We start from the raw sequence: 18,222 nt of genomic DNA on the forward strand, positions 1-18,222 counted from the left end.
GGACAGCCCTTATTCTCGCCAGCTCTGTCTCCTTCACACTAGGGCAATCTGAGGACTCGGGTGCATGTTTGACACCATAGTTGCAGCATATAACCTCAACTGGCATACAATATTCTTCCCATCTGCATACACTTGATACATGCCCAAATCTTTTGCATTCATAACACTTGAGGGGTTTGTGCACAAAAGCTCTTAAAGGGTGTCTCATAAAGCCTAGTTTTACCTGAGAAGGGAGAGAAGGATCAAAAAACAAAATGGTGACCATGAAGTAGTCAGGTGAAGGTGATAGAAAAAAATTCCACTCTTAAGTTAAGAAATAACTGAAACATTATGTTGGCAACTGCATGCTTTTTTCACCTTTATTTAGCCAATTAGGCAAGTTGAGAACAAGTTCTCATTAACAACTGCGACCTGGCCAAGAATAAAGTAAAGCAGTTCGACACATACAACAGAGTTACACATGTAATAAACAAAACATACAGTCAATAATACAGTTAAAGAAAATCTATATACAGGTGGTTCCTTTTAACATGAGTCTTCAATATTCCCAGGTAAGAAGTTTTAGGTTGTAGTTATTATAGGACTATTTCTCTCTATACCATTTGTATCTCATATACCTTTGACTATTGGATGTTCTAATAGGTACTTTAGTATTGCCATCCTAATCTCGGGAGTTGATAGGCTTGAAGTCATAAACAGCGCAATGCTTGAAGCACAGCGAAGAGCTGCTGGCAAATGCAGGAAAGTGCTGTTTGGATGAATGCTTACGAGCCTGCTGCTGCCTACAACCGCTCAGTCAGACTGCTCTATCAAGTCATAGACTTAATTATAATATAATAACACACAGAAATACGAGCCTTAGATCATTAATATGGTCAAATCCGGAAACTATCATTTTGAAAACAAAACATTTATTATTTCAGTGAACTACGGAACCGTTCCGTATTTTATCTAACGGGTGGCATCCCTAAGTCTAAATATTGCTGTTACATTGCACAACTTTCAATGTTATGCCATAATTATGTACAATTCTGGCAAATTAATTACGGTCTTTGTTAGGAAGAAATGGTCTTCACACAGTTTGCAACGAGCCATGCATATACCCTGACTCTGCTTGCACAGGACTCAAGAGAAGTGACACAATTAGCCTAGTTAAAATAAATGCATGTTAGCAGTCAATATTAACTAAATATGCAGGTTTAAAAATATATAGTTGTGTATTGATTTTAAGAAAGGCATTGATGTTTATGGTTAGGTACACATTGATGCAACGACAGTGGTTTTTTGTGAATGTGCTAGTTAAACCACCCGTTTGGTGAAGAAGGCTGTGATTCAATGATAAATTAACAGGCACCGCATCGATTATATGCAACGCAGGACAAGCTAGATAAACTAGTAATATCATCAACCATGTGTAGTTAACTAGTGATTATGTGAAGATTGACAGTTTTTTATAAGATAAGTTTAATGCTAGCTATTACCTTACCTTGGCTCCTTGCTGCACTCGCATAACAGGTAGTCAGCCTGCCACGCAGTCTCCTCGTGGAGTGCAATGTAATCGGCCATAATCGGTGTCCAAAAATGCAGATTACCGATTGTTATGAAAACTTGAATTCGGCCCTAATTAATCGTCCATTCCGATTAATCGGTCGACCTCTACATTCAACCGTACATGTTTCAACTGGAATGTAGTGAAGAGGATTTGAAACAAAGCATTGTATTTAGCCAGAACAGAAGCTCAGCTAGTGTAGATGACAAATACGGTGGCTAGCTAAGTAAGTTATTTTTCATGCAAGCCACCTAGCTAGCTAACTTTAGTTTATCTACTGAAACCCATATTATGTATTGCTGGCTAAAATACTACTGTGTTACAATAGGGGGGAAATCAAATTAGTTTCTGTTTGGTAACTTATGTACAGAAACTAGCCAAAGAGCTAGCTAGTCTAGCTAAACAACTACAGTGGGGCAAAAAAGTATTTAGTCAGCCACCAATTGTGCAAGTTCTCCCACTTAAAAGGATGAGAGAGGCCTGTAATTTTCATCATATGTACACTTCAACTATGACAGACAAAATGAGAAAAAAAATCCAGAAAATCACATTGCAGGATTTTTTATGAATTTATTAGCAAATTATGGTGAAAAATAAGTATTTGGTCAATAACAAAAGTTTATCTCAATACTTTGTTATATACCCTTTGTTGGCAATGACAGAGATCAAACGTTTTCTGTAAGTCTTCACAAGGTTTTCACACACTGTTGCTGGTATTTTGGCCCATTCCTCCATGCATATCTCCTCTAGAGCAGTGATGTTTTGGGGCTGTTGCTGGGAAACACGGACTTTCAACTCCCTCCAAAGATTTTCTATGGGGTTGAGATCTGGAGACTGGCTAGGCCACTCCAGGACCTTGAAATGCTTCTTACTAAGCCACTCTTTTGTTGCCCAGGCGGTGTGTTTGGGATCATTGTCATGCTGAAAGACCCAGCCACGTTTCATCTTCAATGCCCTTGCTGATGGAAGGAGGTTTTCACTCAAAATCTCACGATACATGGCCCCATTCATTCTTTCCTTTACACGGATCAGTCGTCCTGGTCCCTTTGCAGAAAAACAGCCCCAAAGCATGATGTTTCCACCCCCATACTTCACAGTAGGGTGTTCTTTGGATGCAACTCAGCATTCTTTGTCCTCCAAACACGACGAGTTGAGTTTTTACCAAAAAGTTATATTTTGGTTTCATCTGACCTTATGACATTCTCCCAATCTTCTTCTGGATCATCCAAATGCTCTCTAGCAAACTTCAGACGGGCCTGGACATGTACTGGCTTAAGCAGGGGGACACGTCTGGCACTGCAGGATTTGAGTCCCTGGCGGCGTAGTGTGTTACTGATGGTAGGCTTTGTTACTTTGGTCCCAGCTCTCTGCAGGTCATTCACTAGGTCCCCCCGTGTGGTTCTGGGATTTTTGCTCACCGTTCTTGTGATCATTTTGACCCCACAGGGTGAGATCTTGCGTGGAGCCCAATATCGAGCGAGATTATCAGTGGTCTTGTATGTCTTCCATTTCCTAATAATTGCTCCCACAGTTGATTTCTTCAAACCAAGCTGCTTACCTATTACAGATTCAGTCTTCCCAGCCTGGTGCAGGTCTACAATTTTGTTTCTGATGTCCTTTGACAGCTCTTTGGTCTTGGCCATAGTGGAGTTTGGAGTGTGACTGTTTGAGGTTGTGGACAGGTGTCTTTTATACTGATAACAAGTTCAAACAGGTGCCATTAATACAGGTAACGACTGGAGGACAGAGGAGCCTCTTAAAGAAGGTCTGCGAGAGACAGAAATCGTGCTTGTTTGTAGGTGACCAAATACTTATTTTGCACCACAATTTGCAAATAAATTCATTAAAAATCCTACAATGTGATTTTCTGGATTGTTTTTAAAATATTTTTTTTCTGTCATAGTTGAAGTGTGCCTATGATGAAAATTACAGGCCTCTCTCATCTTTTTAAGTGGGAGATCTTGCACAATTGGTGGCTGACTAAATACTCTTTTGCCCCACTGTATGTATATATATATTTTCAGATTTTATATGTGTTCTACTGTGTTTTTACTTCTACGTGTTCTACTGATATATATACAAACATCAAAGCTGTAATGCATCCTGATGTCTTTGCTTGCTGGTTCAGTAGGGGCCCCTAGAGACAACTGCAGGCCTTGACAAGTGGTCTTGCAGTCAGCCACCATCTTCTGGTAGACAGACCGCTCACTCTGAACAAGCAAGAGATGCTGCTGTTGCTTCTTCAGCTTGGCTGATTTAACAGCTTCTGGCAGATTGGCAGATCTGAAGACCTAATAGTTGATCATCTGGCACTGCCAATACAGGTCTGTCCTGGGCTTAGTGCTTAAGATGTGGGGTAGCAATTCTCTCCACAGATTCCTGAATGAAAGCCCAAATACACACACCTCTGAAAAATACAGAAATAATGTGAGCTCAATAAAAGTAGTGGCAATCATGTTGGAGGTCAATTAAATAATCAAAACGTGTTGTTTATGCTGTACATACCAAGTGTTGTCATCAATTCCTTGTAGAGACACCAGACTGCTGCTTTGTCAAATGGGATGGCAGCAGCTTTCCACCAAAGTGTTTGTGTCCTGGGTGGCATCGTGGCAATACTATTGCATTATCCACTGCGTAGTTGTTGATGAAGTTCACCATTCGCTACAAGTCCTCATACTTCAGGTGTAACCTGGCTTGCTTGGGCCAGCTCTCTTTTTGATGGGAGGCATTAGACCATTATCCTTGTATGAATGGTGGAGGAGAGTCAGGCGTGTTCTACTGATGCTGAAAGACAAATTCAAGATACAAATATTTTTGCATTATTATACAATAGATAGCTGTAATCACCGTCAGACAGACCTGGCTAACTTGCTGGGTCTTCAGCTAGCTAGCTAATAGTAAGCTTTAACTTGGGGTCTTGTGTTTTAGACATGTAGCTAGCTAAACAATGAACCATAATCCCAATCCATAGAGTACTAGCAATACAAACTAATTTTCATAGCTAGCTAAAGTGAACCAAATAGGTTCAAGGCTATAACTTGCAATGCGAAATGGAATTCTGAGATAACATCACTACACACAGATCTTACACGTAATGTTAGCTAGCAAGCCAGCCATCTAACATCAGCTAGCTAGCTAACAGCAAGCTTTAACTTGCAATGAAAACAACTTTCTGGCATTAGAAACGTATAATTTCTGAAACTGTAGCTAGACTCTTACATACATAGATGAATGCTTCATGGCAGACTGCAACCCCTTTCATTAAATAAGACGTCCTGTATTGTTTCTGTTATGTTTGCACAGCTTGCTTGGCCCATTGTGTCAAGTCACTCTGGTTCACACTGACAGTGTGCAATAACATAAGAATCATCAGATCTTTCTCCTACCGGTTTGGCCGGTAGGGATATCCTTGTCTCATCGCACACCAGCGACTCCTGTGGTGGGCCGGGTGCAGGTGCACGGTGTTTCCTCCGACACATTGGTGCGGCTGGCTTCCGGGTTGGATGCGCGCTGTGTTAAGAAGCAGTGTGGCTTGGTTGGGTTGTGTATCGGAGGACGCATGACTTTCAACCTTCGTCTCTCCCGAGCCTGTACGGGAGTTGTAGCGGTGAGACAAGATAGTAGCTACTAAACAATTGGATACCAGGAAATTGGGGAGAAAAAGGGGTAAAATTCAAAAAATCGAAACCACGATTCCAATAACGTCCGCTGTCTAAATAACTGTAAAGTACGTCGCCATCAAAACGACTACCGCTACAATCGACCGGTTCCCTACGTTCCTGCACCCAACCCACAAAAAGTGTCATAGCACAAGGGTAACAAAGGGTTGAAGGATGATCAAAACATAGACCAATGTTCTCCAGAAGTTCCACTACGTGAAGAACTAAAGTGAGAAAATTTTGAAAAAAAGTGTAAAAGATAAGTCACAAGGACTAGATGAGGAATTACCGGACACCAGGTCCACAGGAATTAACACCTTTAACAAGGACATTAAAATTCAAATCTTTCCCGCTCCCGCTCTCACTCGAGACCCTATCCAGGGCCCGAGTGATCAAGAAAAAAGCCCATGGGCTTTGACTACAGACTCTGATACAAAGGTTGTGAAGAAAAAGGTCAAACGCTTCGTTAAAGCCAAGCACACTCAAAACCAGAAAAGTCAAACTGCTTTCACCTTGAACAGAAATGGCACATCACGTCATTGCGAACGACCACTCCACTCTGTGGGGAATATGTCCACTAAACACGAATCTAAACGCCCATACCTGGAAACAGTCCTGGAGGACTGCTTAACTTGTCATGCGCTAATTGATTCGGGTGCAACAATATCGCTCACCTCTCAAACATTGTTCGATGATCTCAAAAGGGCTTTGAAACCAACTAAACGTTGGTTAAGAGTGAAACGATGCGATACTACACTTCGAGGGGTCTCTCAGACTACCTCGCCTCTCACATTGAGAGTCATGCTGAAACTACACTTCCAGGACGTATCGCTCGTTCACCCTATGTATGTTACCAGCCTCGAATATGAACCGCTGCTACTTGGAGCAGACTTGATGGATTTGTTACTCCCACTGATGGATTGTAAAACCAACTAGGTATGGTCACAGGCCACAGTGCCTTCTCCACTGACCACACTGTTTGTCCCTAATGCTAGCTGCAACACAGTCATTCACAAGGGGTATCTGTCAAAAGCACCCCTTGGGAAAAAGACGTTTAGAAACCTCTTGGGGCAGAATCCGATCCAAGGAGATATTATGATATCTCGACAGAATCCATCAGACAACCTGATTGACCATTCTTTTCATGATTTCGAGCCAGCTGTCTCTGTGAATGAGCAACTTCCCTCCTCCTTGTAGTCGTGCAATAAGGTAGTTGAGATTAACTTCTCTTGCCCTTCGGACACTTCCGCAAGCACTGCGGCCGTCTCAGCAAGAAAAACAAAAATGGTGATATACACCTGTGGGGGACTGTCACCCCTTACAATGACACTAATGGCATCAGTCCAGCAACTGACCCGATGACTCCCACTGGTGAAACATTTTGCGATATCACAGACCGATATCCTCGTCTCAGTTCGCAAGTACTGAAGAGGTTGCCACACGTGGACGCGGTGGTGACTGACAGGCCTCGACAGCCGCTGAGCGTTTTGAAGCACTAACACCAGGAGATTTGGTTGGAAGGTTACAGCCATTCTCATAACAACGCGGCCGCTGACACAACTCGTACATATGGTCCGACCTTTTCGTTTGTGCCTCGGATACCAAAACCACCAGCTGGTGGGGGGGCAACAGTCAGTCCAGCTACAATCAGTAAGAAGGTTAGAGACCTAACCAATCAACTTACCCTTGACAACAGCAACATAGGAGTCACTCAGAGTGCAACACGGCGAAGGGAATCTCCAGTGCACTCTTCCAATGGTTAACACACATGACATTAATAAATAGAACCCTCCATTCAGGAGGAACTTTATTAGAAGTCATGAACCATGATCACACCACGTATGACTGGTCCAATACTTAAAGAGAGTACATCCGTCATGAGGTTAGCTCCTCCATGGATAACATAGCTATGAAACTCTAGGAATTGACATGAAAATTACCTGATTACGTCAGACTCATTCTGAACAAGTTGTAGTCTGCCAGGATACTTGGTTCTTCCCTTGACATGTGCGCCTGTGTAAGCATAAACGCACATGTACAACGGAACATCCAATTAGGATTTATGCTAGGATCACTTAAGGGTCTGAGCAAAATACCAGCCTTAGTAAAGTTGAACATTTACTTTGAGGCCTTTGACTCTACAGCTACAGTACTCAGCAGTTTTCTTCCCAGAAGTCCATAGGTCATCCCTGTAGACTGCCCAGAACTAGTGCCTTACAGCTGTAGACGTATCATATAGTTAGCAACTTAGGATAGTGCCTAAGCAACACACCAAGTAGGAAAACCCTAGACGTGACTTTATAGACAATGCCAAGATATAGTCATTTAGCCAGGACATTGGATATAGATAGCATACAATCCAATTAGATGATTTTGGTGTGAGAACTATATTTTGTATATATTTTGTTTATGCTTTCATTCCTTTTTGCTTCAGTTTCTTTGACACTTAGGAAATGATAGAGCCATAAACAAAGTCCCCTACAACCATCACTTAGTGCCACAACGCCGCTCATTGGGGAATTAATGTAATTATATATATTTTGTGAGTGTGTGTGAGTTGTTAACATCTGTGTAAGTTACTGCACAGATCTTACAGTCTGGAAGACCAGACGACGGGTCCGGACCGGCGATCCCAAATCCGGACACCCACTGCCCATCCATGTGGCGGCCTGCCCTGCTGTCAGAGAGCCTACCAAGGTAAACCACCAGAGGGGGATGACCGCAACGGCGATCACCAACCAGGACATCCCCTGGTATATATAATATATATAATTACATTATTATCCTTGTGGTACTTTGCAGCTTCCAGGAAACCTACCAAGGTAAATCACTAGAGGGGGACCGCAATGGCAATCACCAACCAGACATTCACTGCCCATCCTTGTGATGGATGCTCCGCTTTCAGAGAGCCTACCAAGTTCAACCACCAGAGGGGAAATGCAACGATAATCTACAAACAGGACATAACGTGATCATTATTTTTATGTTGATTTGTAACTTGTAGGATAATCACAAGATCCAAACCACCAGGGGGGGGGCTGTCATGACATGGCCCTTTCTGGGTATAGATCGTGGCATCCCCCCTCTCCCTCTCTCCTACACCCAGGTTCTGTTATTTCAGGTCGTACATTTCTGGAGGAGACTCTCTCCCCCTGGCCATGCAGAAAGAGAGACACATATAGAGAACAAAGGATTTCACATGGCGAACCCCAAAATGGAAATTTGATACAAAATGTCCACTTGTGCGAAGGTGGGAATGGTCAGTGGACACTTAAGAGACAGGTATGACAAGTGTGTTTCATTTGGTGACCTCAGAGAGGACAGGAAACACACATAACTATATCTCTGAATATGTACATTTCTCAATTATGGGGTTTGCATCTAATTCTTGTATAAAATGAATGAGTAAAGATGAAACTATTTGTGAAATTATATAATGTGATGTTAAACCTTTTATGTGGAAGTATTGTATTCCCTTTAAAGTTTAACTAAGTCATTGGCCCGCCCCCGTGAGCACAGACATGATCTGGCGTCATAGACCTGCCTTTTCTATTGTTACGAATAAAAAACCCACCTGAGCAAATCCTCTTCAGACCACGCGTACCTCGATGGACACCGAGAGGGCACAGGTTGAGGTTAGACCACAAAACCTCAGTATAAGCTAAGGTTGAAATGGTTGTTGAATACCTAACCATACCATGAGGAGAATTGGCTACACGGCTGGAAATGGTTCAACTCTGAGACTATCGATCTCTATAGAATAAGAGCTAATCTTAGATAATAATAAATAACTAGTCAGCAGCTAGAAATTAGGTCAACCTGGGATGTGAAGATCGACAACCGCCGAAACATCTATTCTATGAGAACATTTCTGAATGGTACTCTGAAATACCCATTCTAACCACGAAATACTTTGATCTTCAGGGAAGCAGAGAGAGAGCGACAATGTAGAACTGACTCTCCAACAGAACAACTAACAATTCCAACAGAGATCATGACGACACACTGGGCGTAAATATATATTGATTGCAATTTTTCCTGATTGAGTGAGCGTTCATGTGCAAAGGATCAGCATTTCAATTAATATAATCATCAACTGTGTAGTGACTCCTTTTGAGTCTTTCCTGCCCTTTTCAGTCCCCACCCACTTCCCTTTGTCCACCAAGCCGTCATATCGGTTTAGCCCACTAGGGAACCTCCCCTATCATTTCCTTGTATATAACCACATCTACTGTTTGTGTGTTTATGCATTTCTGTGATTATTTAGTGAGTTATTAAATAAATGAATAAGATAATTGGTGTATGGATTAGAGGTCGACCGATTAATCGGAATGGCCGATTAATTAGGGCTGATTTTAAGTTTTCATAACAATTGGAAATCGGTATTTTTGGACACCGATTTGGCCAATTTTTTTAAATGTTTTTTTTTACAACTTTATTTAACGAGGCAAGTCAGTTAAGAACACATTCTTATTGTCAATGATGGCCTAGGAACGGTGTTCAGGGGCAGAACGACAGATTTTTACCTTGTCAGCTCAGGGATTCAATCTTGCAACCTTACGTTTAACTAGTCCAACGCTCTAACCACCCGCTTCACGAGGAGCCTGCCTGTTACGCGAATGCAGTAAGAAGCCAAGGTAAGTTGCTAGCTAGCATTAAACTTTTCTTATAAATACAATCAATCAATCATAATCACTAGTTATAACTACACATGGTTGATGATAATACTAGTTTATCTAGCGTGTCCTGCGTTGCATATAATCGATGCGGTGTGCATTCGCGAAAAAGGACTGTCGTTGCTCCAACGTGTACCTAACCATAAACATCAATGCTTTTCTTAAAATCAATATATAGAAGTAAATATTTTTAAACCTGCATATTTAAAAGAAAAAAGAAAAGTTAGCAGGCAATATTAACCAGGTGAAATTGTGTCACTTCTCTTGCGTTCATTGCATGCAGAGTCAGGGTATATGCAACAGTTTGGGCCGCCTGGCTCATTGCGAACTAATTTGCCAGAATTATATGTAATTATGACATAACATTGAAGGTTGTGCAATGTAACAGCAATATTTAGACTTATGGATGCCACCCGTTAGATAAAATACGGAATGGTTCCGTAGTTCACTGAAATAATAAACGTTTTGTTTTCGAAATTATAGTTTCCGGATTCGACTATATTAATGACCTAAGGCTCGTATTTCTGTGTGTTATTATGTTATAACTAAGTCTATGATTTGATAGAGCAGTCTGACTGAGTGATGGTAGGCACCAGCAGGCTCGTAAGCATTCATTCAAACAGCACTTTCGTGCGTTTTGCCAGCAGCTCTTCGCAATGCTTCAAGCATGGCGCTGTTTATGACTTCAAGCCTATCAACTCCCGAGATTAGGCTGGTGTAACCGATGTGAAATGGCTAGCTAGTTAGCGGGGTGCGCGCTAATAGTGTTTCAAACGTCACTCGATCTGAGACTTGGAGTAGTTGTTCCCCTTCCCCTTCCCCACTGCTTCGAGGGTGGCTGTTGTCGATGTGTTCCTGGTTTGAGCCCAGGTATCGGCGAGGAGAGGGATGGAAGCTATATTGTTACACTGGCAATACTAAAGTGCCTATAAGAACATCCAATATGAAATACAAATCGTATAGAGAGAAATAGTCCTATAATAACTACAATTTAAAACTTCTTACCTTGGAATATTGAAGACTCATCTTAAAAGGAACCACCAGCTTTCATATGTTCTCATGATCTGAGCAAGGAACTTAAACGTTAGCTTTCTTACATGGCACATATTGCACTTTTACTTTCTTCTCCAACACTTTGTTTTTGCATTATTTAAACCAAATTGAACATATTTCATGATTTATTTGAGGCTAAATGGATTTTATTGATGTATTATATCAAGTTAAAATAAGTGTTCATTCAGTATTGTTGTAATTGTCATTTTTACAAATAAATAACAAAAAAAAAAAAAAAAAAAAAAAAATTTGGCTGATTAATCGGTATCGGCTTTTTTTGTCCTCCAATAATCGGTATCGGCGTTGAAAAATCATAATCGTTCGACCTCTAGTATGGATGATTCTTAGTAAAGGCTGGGTTCGTGCAGATAACCAACAATTTATGATGGTTGGATTGAGACTAACGTGAGGTAAAGAATAATTAATGAATTAGACTTATTGATCAGATATTAAAATATATGAAGAGTTATATTAGGAAATTATAACTTTGGAATCTGAATAATGTCCTTGATGCCCTGACTTCCTAGTTAATTACATTTGCATGATTAGTTTAATCACGTAATAATAATTACAGGGAATTGATTTGATATAATAAGTCTTCACTTTTAAGGATGCCAAAGACACGACACAAGGGAACAAGACAACATGATGATTGCTATGATATGAATGTTTTTTCTCCAAATGCTCTCTAGTGATAGGCTATAAAGGCCTGAGTAGGTGGGAAGAATTTAAGTGGCCTATATGTGAACGAAGACTGGAAAATATCAAATGTTTTACAGCCTAAGACACTGAAATTGTAAGCTCACAGTACTTTTATTTCCGTTCCACGCTCTCTCTCTTTTTCTCGCTCCCTTCCCTTTTGTTATTTATGTTGGCAACATGATATCATCACATTGATTTATATAATATTTTTTATTCTCCCATAGAAAGTACAATGATTCATGTTAATGAATTGGTTGAATGAAAGTTGAAGGAATTTAGGCAACTAACGAGTTTGTAAAAGAGACTAATAGACAAATAGGCAGGCTATGTACGCAAAGCCCACAATTATGCACCGTTCAATCATTATTTCCAGCTTGTTGTTGGACAATTATATCAAAATGAATTTATTAACTGAATCCCTAGGTGGAATGTACAAGTAATGTAGCTAGGCCAACTGAACATGTAGTCAACTGAATAAATGGACACACTTGCTTTGGCTCTACCGGTGCGCAGAGTGGATGGATGTTGTATTGAGGTTAGAAGACATTATACCGCCCTGAGTGCAACTCACATGTGGGTTGCGTGCAGTACAACAGAACTGTAGGGTACTCCAGTGGTTATATGCCAGCAACTGTTAGAATTGTTTTTCATTGGAGAATTATGTGGACAGTTGAATTAATTATCTTTTTAATATACTATAATAATGCCTAAATTACTTAATTCATTTATTTATTAATTCATTTATTTTCCAAATAGCACAGTGAAGTCTTGAGGTATTGTTCGTCTGAGGTAGACTTTAATGCAGGCAGTTCTAACAAAGTTTTACCAGCATGTCACATGTGCAACCAGAGAAAAAAAAATCCTAGACCACCTTTACTCCACATACAGGGATGCATTCAAAGCTCTCCCCCGCCTTTCATTTGGCAAATCTGATCATAATTCTATCCTCCTGATTCCTGCTTACAAGCAAAAACTAAAGCAGGAAGTACCAGTGACTCGCTCAATACGGAAGTGGTCAGATGACGCGGATGCTACACTACAGGAATGTTTTGCTAGCACAGACTGGAATATGTCCCAGGATTCATCCAATGGCATTGAGGAGTACACCACCTCAGTCATCGGCATCATCAATAAGTGCATCGATGACGTCGTCCCCACAGTGACTGTACGTACATATCCCAACCAGAAGCCATGGATTACAGGCAACATCCACATCAAGCTAAAGGCTAGAGCTACCGCTTTATCTGGATGCTTATAAGAAATCCAGCTATGCCCTCAGATGAACCACCAAACAAGCAAAGCATCAATACAGGATTAAGATTTAATCCTTCTACACCGGCTCTGACGCTCGTCAGATGTGTCAGGGCTTGAAAACTATTATGGAATACAAAGGGAAACCCAGACTCGAGCTGCCCAGTGATGTGAGCCTACGAGACTAGCTAAATGCCTTTTATGCTCGCTTCGAGGCAAGCAACACTGAAGCATGCACGAGAGCACCAGCTGTTCTGGATGACAGTGTGATAACGCTATCGGTAGTCGATGAGAACAAAACCTTTAAACAGGTCAATATTCACAAAGCCGCTGGGTCAGACGGATTATCAGGACGTGTACTCAAAGCATGCGTGGACCAAATGGCAAGTGTCTTCACTGACATTTTCAACCTCTCCCTGACCGAGTCTGTGATAACTACATGTTTCAAGCAGACCCCCATAGTCTCTGTGCCCAAGGATGCGAAGGTAACCTGCCTAAATGATACCGCCCCATGGCACTCACGTCGGTAGCCATGAAGTGCTTTGAAAGGCTGGTCATGGCTCACATCAACAGCATCCTCCCGGACACCCTCCTCCACTCCAATTCGCATACCGCCTCAACAGATCCACATATGATACAATCTCAATCGCACTCCACACTGTCCTTTGTGTGAATGCTGTTCATTGACCACAGCTCAGCGTTCAAAACCATAGTGCCTACAAAGCTCATCACTAAGCTAAGGACTCTGGGACTAAACACCTCCCTCTGCAACTGGATCCTAGACTTCCTGACGGGCCGCCCCCAGGTGGTAAGAGTAGGCAACAACACATTTGCCACACTGAGCCATAACACTGGGACCCCTCAGGGGTGAGTACTTATTCCCCTCCTGTACTCCCTGTTCACCCACGACTGTGTGGCCAAAAACGACTCCAACAACATCATTAAGTTTGCTGACGACACAAGTGGTAGGCCTGATCATCGACAATGATGAGACAGCCTACAGGGAGGAGGTCAGAGAACTGGCAGTGTGGTGCCAGGACAACAACCGCTCCCTCAATGTGAGTAAGACTTAGAAGCTGATCGTGGACTACAGGAACAGGCAGGCCGAACAGGCCCCCATTAACATCGACGGGGCTATAGTGTAGCGGATCGAGAGATTCAAGTTCCTTGGTGTCCACATCACCAACAAACTATCATGGTCCAAATATACCAAGACAGTCGTGAAGAGGGCACGACAAAACATTTTCCCCCTCAGGAGATTGAAAAGATTTGGCATGGGTCCCCAGATCCTCAAAAGATTCTACAGCTGCACCATCAAGAGCATCCTGACCGGTTGCATTACCGCCTGGTATGGCAACTGCTCAGCATCTGACCGTAAGGCGTAATAGAGGGTAGTGTGAATGACCAAGTGCATCACTGGGGTCAAGCTTACTGCCATCCAGGACCTATATAATAGGCGGTGTCAGAGGAATGCCCATAAAATTAGTCCAGTCACCCAAGGTATAGACGGTTTTCTCTGCTACCGCACGGCAAGCGGTGCCGGGGCGCCAAGTCTAGGACCAAGCAGCTCCTCAACAGCTTCTACCCCCAAGCCGTAAAACTGCTGAACAATTAATAAAATCGCCACCTGACAATTTACATTGACCCCCCCTTCCTTTTGAACACTGCTGCTACTCACTGTTTATTATCTACGCATAGTCACTTCACCCCCACCTACATGTACAAATTACCTCAACTAACCTGTACCCCCACACACTGACTCGGTACCGGTGCCCCCTGTATATAACCGTGTTATTCTTATTGCGTTACTTTTTTATTTTATTCTACTTGGTAAATATTATCTTAACTCTTCTTGAACTGCACTGCTGGCTAAGGGCTTGTAAGTTAGCATTTAACGGTAAAGTCTACACTTGTTGTATTCAGCTGTCATGGCTGTTGAAGGATTGAGGACCAAGGTGCAGCGTGGTGAGCGTACATTTTACTTTATTAAAAAAATGACGCCGACAAAACGTGACGCTTAAGGCTATGTGCCATCAAACAAAGTTAACTTCCCACAAACACAGGTGGGAAAAAGGGTACCTAAGTATAGTTCCCAATCAGAGACAACGATAGACAGCTGTCCCTGATTGAGAACCATACCCGGCCAAAACATAGAAAATCATAGAAACACAACATATAGAATGCCCATCCTAACTCCCGCCCTGACCAAACCAAAATAGAGACATAAAAGGATCTCTAAGGTCAGGGTGTGACAGTACCCCCCCCCCCCCCCCCCAAAATGTGCGGACTCCGGACGCAAAACCTAAACCTATAGGGGAGGGTCTGGGTGGTTATCTATCCATGGCGGCAGCTCAGGTGCGGGACGCAGACCCCGCTCCACCACTGGCTCACCCCACTTTGATGGCACCTCTGGTGTGGGCGCCCTCGTTGCGGGCCCCGGACTGGGCAACCGTCCTCGCTGGAGGCTCCGGACTGGAGACGGCGTCTCCGGACTGGAGGCCGTCGTCTTCGGACTGGAGAGCGTCGCTGGAAGCTCCGGACTGGAGGGGAACGCTGGAGGGTCTGGACTGGAGGGCGACTCTGGAGGGTCTGGACTGGAGGGCAACTCTGGAGGGCGACTCTGGAGGGCGACTCTGGAGGGCGACTCTGGAGGGCGACTCTGGAGGGCGACTCTGGAGGGCGACTCTGGAGGGCGACTCTGGAGGGACCGGACTGGAGGGACCGGACTGGAGGGAGTCGCTGGAGGGACCGGACAGGAGGGCGTCGCTGGAGGGACCGGGCTGGAGGCCATCTCTGGAGGCTCTGGGCTGGGCGCAGAACTCACCAGGCTGGGGAGACACACAGGAGGCCTCTTCCTTGGCCGAGGCACCGGATACACTGGGCCGTGGAGGTGCACTGGCGGTCTGGAGCGCAGAGCTGGCACCACCCGTTCTGGCTGGTTGCCCGCTTCCACCCGGCAAATGCGGGACGCTGGCACCAAGCACACTGGCCTGTGAATGCTCAGCCGCTACACAGTGTGCATCACCCCATAGCACGGGGCCTGACCAGTCACATGCTCGCCACTGTAAGCACGGGGAGTTTGCTCAGGTCTCGAACCTGACTCAGCCACATTCCCTGTGTGGCCCCCCCAAATGTTTTTTGGGGCTGCCTCTCGGGCTTCCTTGCCAGCCGTGTTCCCTCATAATGTTGCCGGTCCCCCGTAGCTGCCTCCACTTCCTCCCGTGGATGGCGGTACTCCCCAGCCTGCCTCCAGGGTCCCTTACCATCCACGATCTCCTCCCATGTCCAGGAGTCCTCTTTACCACGCTGCTTGGTCCTTTGGTGGTGGGAAGTTCTGTCACGGCTGTTGAAGGATGAGGACCAAGGTGCAGCGTGGTGAGCGTACATTTGACTTTATTAAAGAAATGACGCCGACAAACAATAAACAATACAAAACAAACCGTGAAGCTTAAGGCTGTGTGCCATCAAACAAAGTTAACTTCCCACAAACACAGGTGGAAAAAAGGGTAACCATTTATGGTTCCCAATCAGAAACAACGATAGACAGCTGTCCCTGATTGAGAACCATACCCGGCCAAATCATAGAAATAGAAAATCATAGAAACACAAAACAGGATCTCTAAGGTCAGGGCGTGACATCAGTGCATGTGACAAATAAAGTTGGATTTGATTTGAAGTGATTTTATGTAGTTTTTCTCTTGTTATTGACCCTGAGAGGACTAACCTATTCCTTTCCTTTGGCAAAAAATAAGGAAACTAAATGTAGGCCTATCACGCTGGCCAGGACAAATGATCAATGTATACCAGTGGCGGTCAGTGCCGTTTCAGATGAGGAAGGACACTTTTTTTTTTCATGGACATGGCCTTATTTTTATTACAGCATTGACTGTCATGACTGTCATTCATATTCCATTCACCCAGTTAAATGTAACAGTGATAGGTTTAGGCTACTACATGACATTTGAGTTTTCCCTAAACCCATCATGAAGTTGCTACAACCTAGCCTATGAAGGAAAGTTAACAACGAAGGTGCACACAGGTTGAGAGACAAATTTGATGTGACAGACAGTGACACATGGACAGACAGTGACATTCAATACCGCCTTGCACACTCTTGCCTGCATCTAGCTGACAGTGGGCGTAATCATTAGTCCAACAATTGCAAACGGGAGTTTCTATTGGACAAATTCAGGTATGTTTATCCCCGTTTCGTTCCGTTTGCTTGTTTAAGAAACGTTTTTCAACAGAATCGGCGGAATGAATACACCCCTGATCACGCGTCAACACAGCTCACGATTTCATTGCAGCCATGTTGTATTCCTTCTCGCAATCTACGTTATGCGCTCTCCTCCTTTCACCTCTTCGTTTCAATGCACAAGACCTGTGCAGCTGCATGTGAAAAATATTTCCAAGCCAAACCGCTACACACAGCCTACATCATTGTCACCATATTAGCTAAAGTAACGTCAGTCAGCATAGCTAATATAACTAACGCGTTAGTAAACCCCCTACAAACATGCCGTAAGGTAAACAGTTTCCCCGGCGGGCCCGGTCGCAAAAAATTAGTAAAACCAAAAGCTTACCTTGACTTGGAAGAGTTCCAGTGTTGTGTGGGATAGTCATAGCCAGCTAGCTAACATAGCATCCCTCTGTTTGAGTAGGGTGTTTCAGTAGGCTAAACAAGCTAGCTGTATTTGCTAGCTAAGTAAGTGAAACTGAAAATGAAAAAAAAAAAGACAATCTCTCTCTAGCTTCATGCTGCAAGAACTCTGATAGGTTGGAGGTCGTCCTCGGGGAATTTGTCATACTTACTGTGTAAGTCTATGGAAGGAGGTGAGAACCATGGGCCTCCTAGATTTGTATTGATGTCAATGTACTCAGAGGACAGAAGCTAGCTGTTTCCCCGGCAACACCATAGTGCTGCCCTATAGAGTGCTGTTGAGGATAATGTAGACCTTCTTTGCAAAATAGTGTGTTTTAATCAATTATTTGGTGACGTGATTATATTTAGTATAGTTTTATCTAAAAATGATAACTTAAAAAAAAAATGTAAATGTTTTATGAAATTCCCTGGAGGATGGTCCTCCCCTTCCACGTCTGAGGAGTCTCCGCTGATGTATACTTTAGAAGTGTCTCATCTGTCTCACAAGGCACAACCAGTCTTAGACAGTAATGAATAATAATTACTATATTTACTTCACAAACACTAATTACTATACTAAACATTACTATACTAAACAAAAATATAGATGCAACATGCAACAAATTTCAACAGTTTTACAGTGTTACAGTTCATATATCAGGAAATCAATCAATTAAAATACATTCATAA

At 43.1% G+C, this 18,222-nt stretch overlaps 1 long non-coding RNA gene across 1 annotated transcript; it reads right to left on the reverse strand.

Annotated features, from left to right (window-relative positions):
- Window positions 1-345: 345 nt before the first annotated feature.
- Window positions 346-17,787, reverse strand: LOC149972566 (uncharacterized). Its single transcript, XR_016491077.1, has 3 exons — window positions 17,474-17,787; window positions 4,055-4,333; window positions 346-3,956 (listed from the first exon to the last, which is right to left on the reverse strand). It is a non-coding gene; the product is annotated as an uncharacterized LOC149972566 (long non-coding RNA).
- Between the last annotated feature and the right edge of the window lie 435 nt (window positions 17,788-18,222).

Source organism: Oncorhynchus mykiss, chromosome 23 (genome assembly GCF_057628025.1).
Source record: "Oncorhynchus mykiss isolate SJ-2025 chromosome 23, ASM5762802v1, whole genome shotgun sequence".
NCBI classification, from domain to species: Eukaryota; Metazoa; Chordata; class Actinopteri; order Salmoniformes; family Salmonidae; genus Oncorhynchus; species Oncorhynchus mykiss.